Here is a 9,314-nt window from a genome sequence, read left to right on the forward strand (position 1 = left end):
CATCCATTCCTTGATTTGAAATCTACCAACATGCTGGTAACTCCCACATGTCTAAGTCTGCTCACCTATCTCCTTTGCATCCTAGACTTGTACCTGCTCATTCAATATCTCCATTGTGGTGACTCATTTGTATATCAGCCTTAACATGATCAGAATTGAATTCTTGATGTTGGCACCTCCCCATCAAATATTTTCTTTTTTCCAATCTTTTCAATTTTATTAAATGTCACCACCACACAACCAATTTCTTAAACCAGATTGCTAAGAATTGTCTTTGATCGCTGTATTTCCCTCACCAACCACATCAGCGTGTATAATTGGCTTTACCTCCAAAATCTGTCCTCCTATCACTGTCTCCACAGCCACAATCTTGTTCAATCCAATATCATCGCACACATAGCTTCCTAACTCCCCTGCCCAGTTCCATTCTTGTACCAATAACCCCTCCACCTATTCTCCAGAGAGCTGCCATAATCATCATTTAACAATTCAGATATTATCATGTCATGATCCAACCTAAGACTTCTACTTTTTTTTTAGCCTAAAAGTTGAACTCTCATAGATCCCAGCCTGCTCAGGCCGTAAAAACTTCTCCTACTTTATCTTCATCACTGTCCTCACATTCACCATGTTCTAACCACACCGGCATACTGATAGTTCATAGGGCATTTGAGCTTTTTCCTGTCTCAGGGCTTTTAGGCATAGTTTCCTGTGACTGCAGTAATATTCATTTGCCAAATCCCTGAATTCTTTGGGACTGTGCTAACACCTCCATAGAAAAGATTTCCCTCAACCCTTTAGAAAGTAGTCCATACTTCTCCCTTTATTCCCTATCTTAGCACCCTTCTCATTGCCTTCATAGCATTTTATACAACTTATATTCTCTTACACTGTGGTCTCTCATTTACTTCCTGTCTCCTCCACTTGAATGTATGTTCCTTAAGGGCAGGGCCATCTGTCTTGTATCTGGTTAAATACACTGTGCCTGATATACAACAGATTCTAAATTATTTCTTTATTGAAAAAATAAATAAATAAATGAAGACTAAATTATTTCTGAACTATATTATTTTGTTAACTTCTCTTTCAAATTTTAAAGTAAAACAATGTCTTATTTCATTCTAGAAATACACTTTTGTGCTTTAATCAGATCTCTTTGAAAGACTTCATTACAGTTGCACTCCATTCTTTGGGCGTTTTTTTTGGTTATTCCAACAGTTCTACTTGCTCGGAACCACCAAGCTGGCTCTTTGGCTTGGTTTCCTTCTTGTGATATATTGTATCAACTTGAATTGATTGATTGATTGTGATGGTTCTTTGGCTGGTCGTGATTGAATTGGTGCAGGGTTGATGTCTCTCAAGCCGTGGTGGACAGGAAGTCAGGGAAGATAATGAAATGAATTGTTTTTCAGTGAGTCAAATAAACTGTAAACCAAATGAATTGTAAATCAGGGAACTTTCTTTTAAGTCACGCGGTAGAAACCCCCCTGTTCTTCAGGTGCAGGTGAAGATGGGTTGTCCTCAGCCCAGCGCTGCGGAAGGTTACAGTGCTGCCTCTAAAGTCATGAGCACTAATATTAGTCTTTTCCAAAAGTAATCATCATGCATTGACCAGAGCAGCCCCCGCCCGGTACTGAGAGAAAACGCCTAGGTTTGCATTCTCTGTCACCCTCATTGGTCTCCTCTTAGACTTGAAAAGAAAGGCAAAGGACATTTCCAAGTTACCTGGTTCTTAATCTTCTCCATCACCTTGTTTAATCACTCTGTTTAAACAATTATACACCTTTCAGGTACCTTCTAAATTAGGCCTGGATAAACAGAGGTGCCAGGACTTCCTCTGTGATCTAACTGTGACAATCTCAGCAGGAAATTGGCAGAGAGACAAAGGGTCAAGAACAGGTTTTCAAGCCCCCATTTTCCATCTGTGTTTTATTTTGAAAGCCTGGATTGAATCAATAAAAGAGTAAAGGACCCAATATGATGATAAGCCTAAGCAAAAATCAAGAAAACAGCATAAAATTTGACTCAAGTATAGAAAAAAACTAAGTTTGGGATGGGGACAAGGGTAGTTGAGAAGGGATAACATGAAGAATTAGCTAGAAAACTTAATGACTTTTCCAGGTGTTTTTGACAGTGAAAAAAATAATCCAATTTATGGAAATTAATTGTACTCAAGGTTTAAATTTTTAAAATTTATAATGTACTTTATAATGTATATGAGATATATATGATCTAAATATGTCATGATCAAACACTTAGCATTACTTATGTTTCACTGGCTGGTGGATTGCCTTAGATGTTCACCTTAAGCAGAGAATATCTGTAAAAATATGTTGGAGAATTTATAAAGAACTCATCAATAGTGATTTTTTTTTTTTTTGAGGAAGATTAGCCCTGAGCTAACATCTGCCAATCCTCCTCTTTTTTTCCGAGGAAGACTGGCCCTGAGCTAACATCCGTGCCCATCTTCCTCCACTTTATATGTGGGATGCCTGCCACAGCATGGCTTGCCACATGGTGCCATGTCCGCACCTGCGATCCAAACTGGTGAACCCTGGGCCACTGAAGCGGAATGTGCGCACTTAACTGGTGTGCCACCGGGCCGGCCCCCACTAATTGTGATTTATACTGGACCCCAAAGAATGAGTCTGATGTTTATCTTGATGTTTGTTTGGTGGCAGGATGTATCAAAAGCTAGAACATAAGACAATTTATACATAAAACTTGTGACTAAAGAAACTAAGACACTTCGACTAGCAGTGTACTTCCCTGACATTTTTTGCACAATTACTTCTTGCTTGATCTACTGCAACCCTAATACTCAGCACGAAGTTAAGTATGGGACATACTTAGCACTCAAAAGTAGGAAAATTCATTGAGAAACTCACTGAGAAAGCACTCAATGAGTAGTTTTTGAATGATTGGCCTATGTTCTAGAGTGGAGAATTCAGTCTATGGATGAGCATTATGAATTGTATTTATTCATTATAAAATGTAGCAGTCAAAAGCGAAATGCTAATGTTCAACATGGTATTTGTTTTATAAAAATAAATAAAATATAATGAAAGAATTACTGAGAGGAGAAACAAAAATATAGATTATCCAGAAGTCAAAAATAAAAATCCCAAGGGTTATGAAGGAAACTGAAAGAATAAAACTCAGAGGAAAAATGTATGTTATAAAAAGGAAAATATAAGCAATAGAAATATTAGCATATTTTCCCCTTTTATACAAAATGGCTGCCTTTTCAGTTATTTGCACTTAACAAAACTCATCAAAGGGATATGTCTAGGTAATGCGAGTTGAGATGAGTTCCCACAGTTTGAGAGGTCATTGTTTTAAGGCAATCAGTCCCTCATTTTTCTCTTATTGTTAAACTAACCCAGAAATAATAATTTAAGAGAAGAATTGAAACTGGGAGGTCTGTCAAGACAGAGGCTTCCACTTTTTCTGGCCCCTGAATATTATTGGAACAAGTTTCTTTTTGAATATGCTTCTTAATAACAAAAAAGTGCTCTATAGGAGCATTGGCAACCCATCTGTTTAGTATCCTGATAAGTGCCTTTATTGACTTTTGAGTGTTGTAACACAACTCACCAGTAAATTTTGATGACAGAGTACAAACTACATGGGTGGCAAAGGATGACACATTTACCCTTAGTTTGTTTCTATTTAGAGAGGATGATTTTTGTAGGTTGAATTTCTGCTGAGTAGAGTAATTCTGGACTAAGATGCAATGCTTTAGAAGTTTTCCTACTATTTAGAAATGGATCAAAAGTTGGTACATTATCTTAAATGCTATTTTGATGGCATAATGATATATAGATTGATGTGAAAACGCCTCCTCCTGCCTCCTTTGTGGGAAGGTGCTATGGGAATGTGCATTTGAAATCATCGCCTGACTTTTCCATGCTTATGGTGATAGATGCTTTAGGACAATGAGAATCTGAAGCTGATGGAATAGTCTAATTAATCTGATGGAGTAGAAAACCCACCACCTGGAAATGGACATGATCAAATATGTTTGAGACATGGAGGCTAAGCCAGAGAATTCTAGAACAAAAGAATTAATAGATTATGGATGCCTGGTATAGGCATATATGGGATTGGAAACATTCAATTCAGGCTAAGGCAAAAGAAACAAATATACTGTTTCTTATGGTGTCACGAGGGAAAAGATGACTGGATTTAAGAAGAAAACCTAAATAACAATAATAATAACTGAGGTATGTTGAGTATCTACTAACGCGCCCAGCCAGCACTGTGGTCAGCACTTCACAAGCAATACGTCATTAAATCATCTCAGAAAGCTAATGAGGCAGAAACTACATTATCCTTGTTTTAAAGATGAGGAAACTGAAGCTCAGAGAGATTTACTGACTTACCCAAGACAACATAGATATAGAGATAATGGAGCTGGGACTGGAACCCGCGACTTTGACTCCAACATGCTTACTCGCTATTGCCTCAATAATATGCATGCATTAATTTGTAAGAACCAAACATCTGTCTATTCTTCTAAACTGAATTGTCTTCTGATGTTGTCTACAAAGAGCAGCACTTTTGAATCTAGAACAAAAAGCTGCCTTTTCATTTTGGCTTAACTATGGGTTGTAAAATTTTAATTACCTTTTGTTTAGAAAGTGCTATAGAACCTGAACTTGTAATCAGTGCTGGAAGTAGGCACACCAAGGGGTTGTTGATTTCCCTAGTGGATTTGAGTATCATTTATGGAAATGTAATTACAGTGGAATCCTGTTATAACGATCAATTTGGGCAACCCCCATTTGATCATTACTTCCAAATGATCACCACATACAGACCATAAAACAGCGAGCCTCTCAAACCAGACAGGCTCAACAGGAAAATATCCATCTTGCAAAAACAGTGCTATTACCACCAAGTACTTCAGAACCAGCACAGGTCAGTCGGATTATTGGCTCTAATTAGCCTTTCCAAAGGCTGTAACATTCTTTAGCTAAATCATAATGGCTTATACGAAAGGTTTGAAATTCAACTAAGTTAACAAGTATTTATTATGTACCTGCTGTGTACTCTGAATGAGGTCAGGGACTAAGAATGTAAAATAAATGGAAGTTTCTTTTGGAACCTCACTATCTGCTATGAGAAACAAGTGCATAAACTTGAACGATCCTGCCTAAAATGATTGGGTACCCACAAACCCCCAAATTACAATATTGGTTAGTTTCAGAGTTGAAAACTTCGGCATCCGTGGAAAATAGAGTTTGGAGAATAATCTTTTGTCACAAAAATGACTGTAAAAGGAAATGGAATAGGAAATGAAAATAAATAGTTCCTCTTGCAGAGGCAACACCTTAATTCAGAGGCAGCATAGGAGGTTCATCTCACATTCCAATTTCCGTGAATTGTTACCTAAGTCGGGGAGAGCAATGACATTTTATCTCTCATATCAATATCAATGACTTGTTAATGGCTGACTTCCCAGCTGGGCTGAGAAGGATCTTGAGGCCAAATTGAGACTCATGGGAAAGACTGGTATTACTGACAAGTAACTCCTGCCATGGGGAGTAAAGGTGGGAGCCACAGGTAAAATACTGAGCCTTGACCTCTCTTGGACTTCTTTCTATAGGACCCTACTTTGATTTCAAGATCTCTGAATTGACATGTCTACTATCTATCTACTCTCCTAGAATCCTAGCACAGAAAACACTACAGTGCATTGCACGTCATAGGTTGCTCTCTCTCCTGCCTTTTCTACTCTCCCATGACCTCATACTCTGCTTTAAACATTAAGCAAAACCAAAATTGCTACTTTGTCCACATCAGTTCCCCATCTGACCACTCTTGTCTCTGAGCTTAAACCAGATACTATAATCAATTGTAACATCGCTCTAACACCCTGTGTTCTAAACCCCTGACATTCAACATTTTTCTCAAAGCCTGTTATTCCAGTCAGTACACTTCTAGAAACAAGCAGAAATCCTCACCACTCTGCTCAGGCAGATCCTTTTTGTCTTCTGAGTTCTAGGAAGCCACAATTTATGCAAGCAGTGGTATCTGTCTACTTGAACTGCTATCTCCCTGTAACAACATGTTCTAAACACCTATCTATTTCTTAGGGTAGGCGGCAGTTGCCTTGTATTTTGATTGTTTCCAATATTCTCCTTATTTTCCTTTTCTCTCCAGAGAATCCACTCCAGAATCTTCCCTGCTGGTCCTCCAATACATTATATTTCTGTACTTTAGCCCCAATTCACATACAGCGTATTTTATCACACAAGATATATTCTGTGAAGCTTTCCCTGACCTCTCAATCATTAGTATAACATAACCATTATACCTTGAAATGTGCTAATATAGCATCAATACAGAATATTATGATGATATCTTTTCAAGTCTATCTTTCTCACGGAACTCTGGGCTATGTCTCTTCATTTCTGGGTCCTTAACACCTGGCAAAGTTCCAGACACATGGTAATTTTCCCAAGATACTTTTTCTCAAGTTCTTTGGGCATTTTAAGAAGGGAGCCATAACTAAATAGACTTCTTGGGCGTCATTGTTCCTGTTTTTCACCATATACCATAGAGAAAAGAAGTATGGTGCAGAGCAAAATAAATCTTATGAATTAAAACAAATAGAGTCTATTGAGAATGCTTACCTTAGGCAGCTGAGCAGTGATATTTGACCTGTACATCAATTATCTCCATTACCATAAAGATCAGTGATAAAGATACTGGCAACTCTCTGAAAAAAAAATACAATTACACATCAGCACTAATTATGCACCTAGCCACAACAACACAATGGGAATCACTGTATTTATCCCAGCAACTATCAGAGTTATAAAGGTTTCCTGGTCATAGCCCTAGTATTTTTAGGATTTGGGGGCATTTCTATCCAGACCCTCATCTCTGTAGGGTAATACTCATAGAGTAGCATGTAGTGGAGGATTACTCTGAGGGTAGGGAGGTAGGAAAGCAAGACTTAAGATGAAGAAATAACTTGTTAACATTCTGAAGAGAGAGACTTTTTTCTTTTTTTAAATAAATAGTTGATGAGAAAGAGATTGGGGAATTTCAGACAGAAAGAGAGCAGAGGAGGCTAAGATTTTCAGCAGCGAAAATAAAAGTGTACCATCTTGGCAGGTCTGTAGGCTACAAGGCACAGCCCAGATCGCCTGCACTGAAACTAGCTTTTGAAAAAGTGCATTTTGTGGTTGCATTCCTTTTCTTAGAAGCCCTATGACAGAAAAAAAGAGATAAGGAGATTAAGATCAGTTGAAAGTAGGACTTCCTCCAATGTTAATTGTCACTATCATAAAACCAACAGATCCAACTTTTGCCTGTGACTTTTCCTCTATATCCTTTTCAGAAACACAGAAAATTTTTGCATTTTCACAGATCCTGAAATGCAAATTACTCCCTGGGTTTCCTTCTACTCATTTTTGCTGATTTTCTATTACAGTGGTTAGACCTGAGGGTTTGGGCTGCAAACTGCTTGGATGATGACTTTAGTCCTGAACAATTAAAAAGAGCAACAGGGTGTGAGCAGGTTTAGCAAAGAAGCTGGCTTTGAGCTCAGCCTCAAGAGGGCAAGAGAAAGCCCCTTGTCAGCTTCCGCAGCATCTTGTCCAACAGTGCGGTAGGACAGCAGGCGTGGAACGGAAGCCTAGTCAAGAATGAGTACTGAAGTACTGAGCCTTTTGTTGGCACATCCTCCCTGCTGTACTTGTTAACAGCCTAAGAACAGCAGTTGGAGATAGTCTTCTCTATTGGACCCCTGGAAAACATTTGATCCTAATGTAATTCCCAAGTTAAGTGATTTGTGAGTGAATTTTCAGAATCCAACAGGCCTAGAAATAGGAGCCATGGGCTAGGTCAGGTTGCTAGAAGTTGAAATAATCAAGTGGTAGGAAAAGTTTACTTAAGGGAAATAGGCAGGAAAAGAGGATGTTGGTGACAGAGAGATTTCTTGAGCACATGTTTTGCCTTCCACTGCATATTGTCTGCCAACCATATACAAGAAGAAGCAGGTTGAAGGAAAAACTTCAAATGGGAATCATAGATCTGCACGACATGTGATCTTGGCCAATTTGTGAACTTCTGAATGATAAAAATGGGCCAAATAGTATTTTCCTAACACAGTGGTGAGGAGTCAATGAGAAGATGCACTCAAAATGCCCAGTACAGAGCCTGTCATATATAGAGCCATCCATACACACTGTTTCCTTTGATTTCCTCATTCCCCCCCCCCCCCCCATTTTTATTAGGTTGCATAGACTTAATCTTGAATATACTTGTGAGTTTGGCTTGAGTTCCCAGAGCTTCTCAATCAGGGATTATGGAGTTCCAGGGGCCAGCACCTCTTTTCTTGCCACTATTTGCATTGCAGGGCTTGATTCTTTCTGTCAGCCTTTGCTGGCGTATCTCCCAGTGTCACGTGTTTCCAAGGTGGGTTGTTTATTTCCTTCACTAGGTTTGCATGACAGCCAGAAGATAAGAGCCCTGAATTTGTGGAAGCCTTTGTGATACTAAGGCTAGGCATGTGATTTCTGCAGGTACTGGCCCCTCCTTGAGTAAACCAACCTAGCTTTAAACAGAGTTATTATGTGTGTCATTTGGTGCCATTACTATGCCCAAGATGAATATGAGATATCAACCTCAGATTGTGAAATGCAGACACTGATGGATGACGAAGACTCATTCAATTACAATTGGGGCAAAACAAACAGCTTTGTGAAATGAAGTTCATAGTGGGAAGTGGGGGAGGAATTTCTATCCTCTTGTACTGATAGGCTTCCTTTTCTAAATGAGCATGGCAGCAGACAGGTTATACAGAAATGCCTCTGGCAGTAGAGATGACAGTGACATTAGCAGCATTTGGGAAAGAAAATAAATTGGCATCATCAAAGTACAGCATGCACCTTGTAAATTTATTTCTTTATTATTTCTTTTACAACTTGCATAGCATACATATGTGTCTGTAATAGCTGTTGAGTGCAGTAATAACATGGCACAGAATATTCAAGAACTGCATATAGGTATACAGTTCAGTGCACTAATTACGGCATTAAGTATTGCTTTTTTAAATAGAGAGCTTGGCATAGTAAGAATCAATAAAGGGAAGAGGTAATAGTATGAGTTTTAGAGTGACTCAGACCTCGACTCAAATGCTGCCTCCACCTCGTGGTAACTGTATGTCTTTTGCAAGTTTCAATTTCTTCATTGGAAAATGAGAATATTAATACCTATCATGCAAGTGGTTGCCCTTAAAGAGCTCTAATGAGCAAGGGCAATCTTGTTTTCTCCAAGTTAACTCCCACTCTCTTTAT

Source organism: Equus przewalskii, chromosome 24 (assembly GCF_037783145.1).
Source record: "Equus przewalskii isolate Varuska chromosome 24, EquPr2, whole genome shotgun sequence".
Lineage (NCBI taxonomy): Eukaryota > Metazoa > Chordata > Mammalia > Perissodactyla > Equidae > Equus > Equus przewalskii.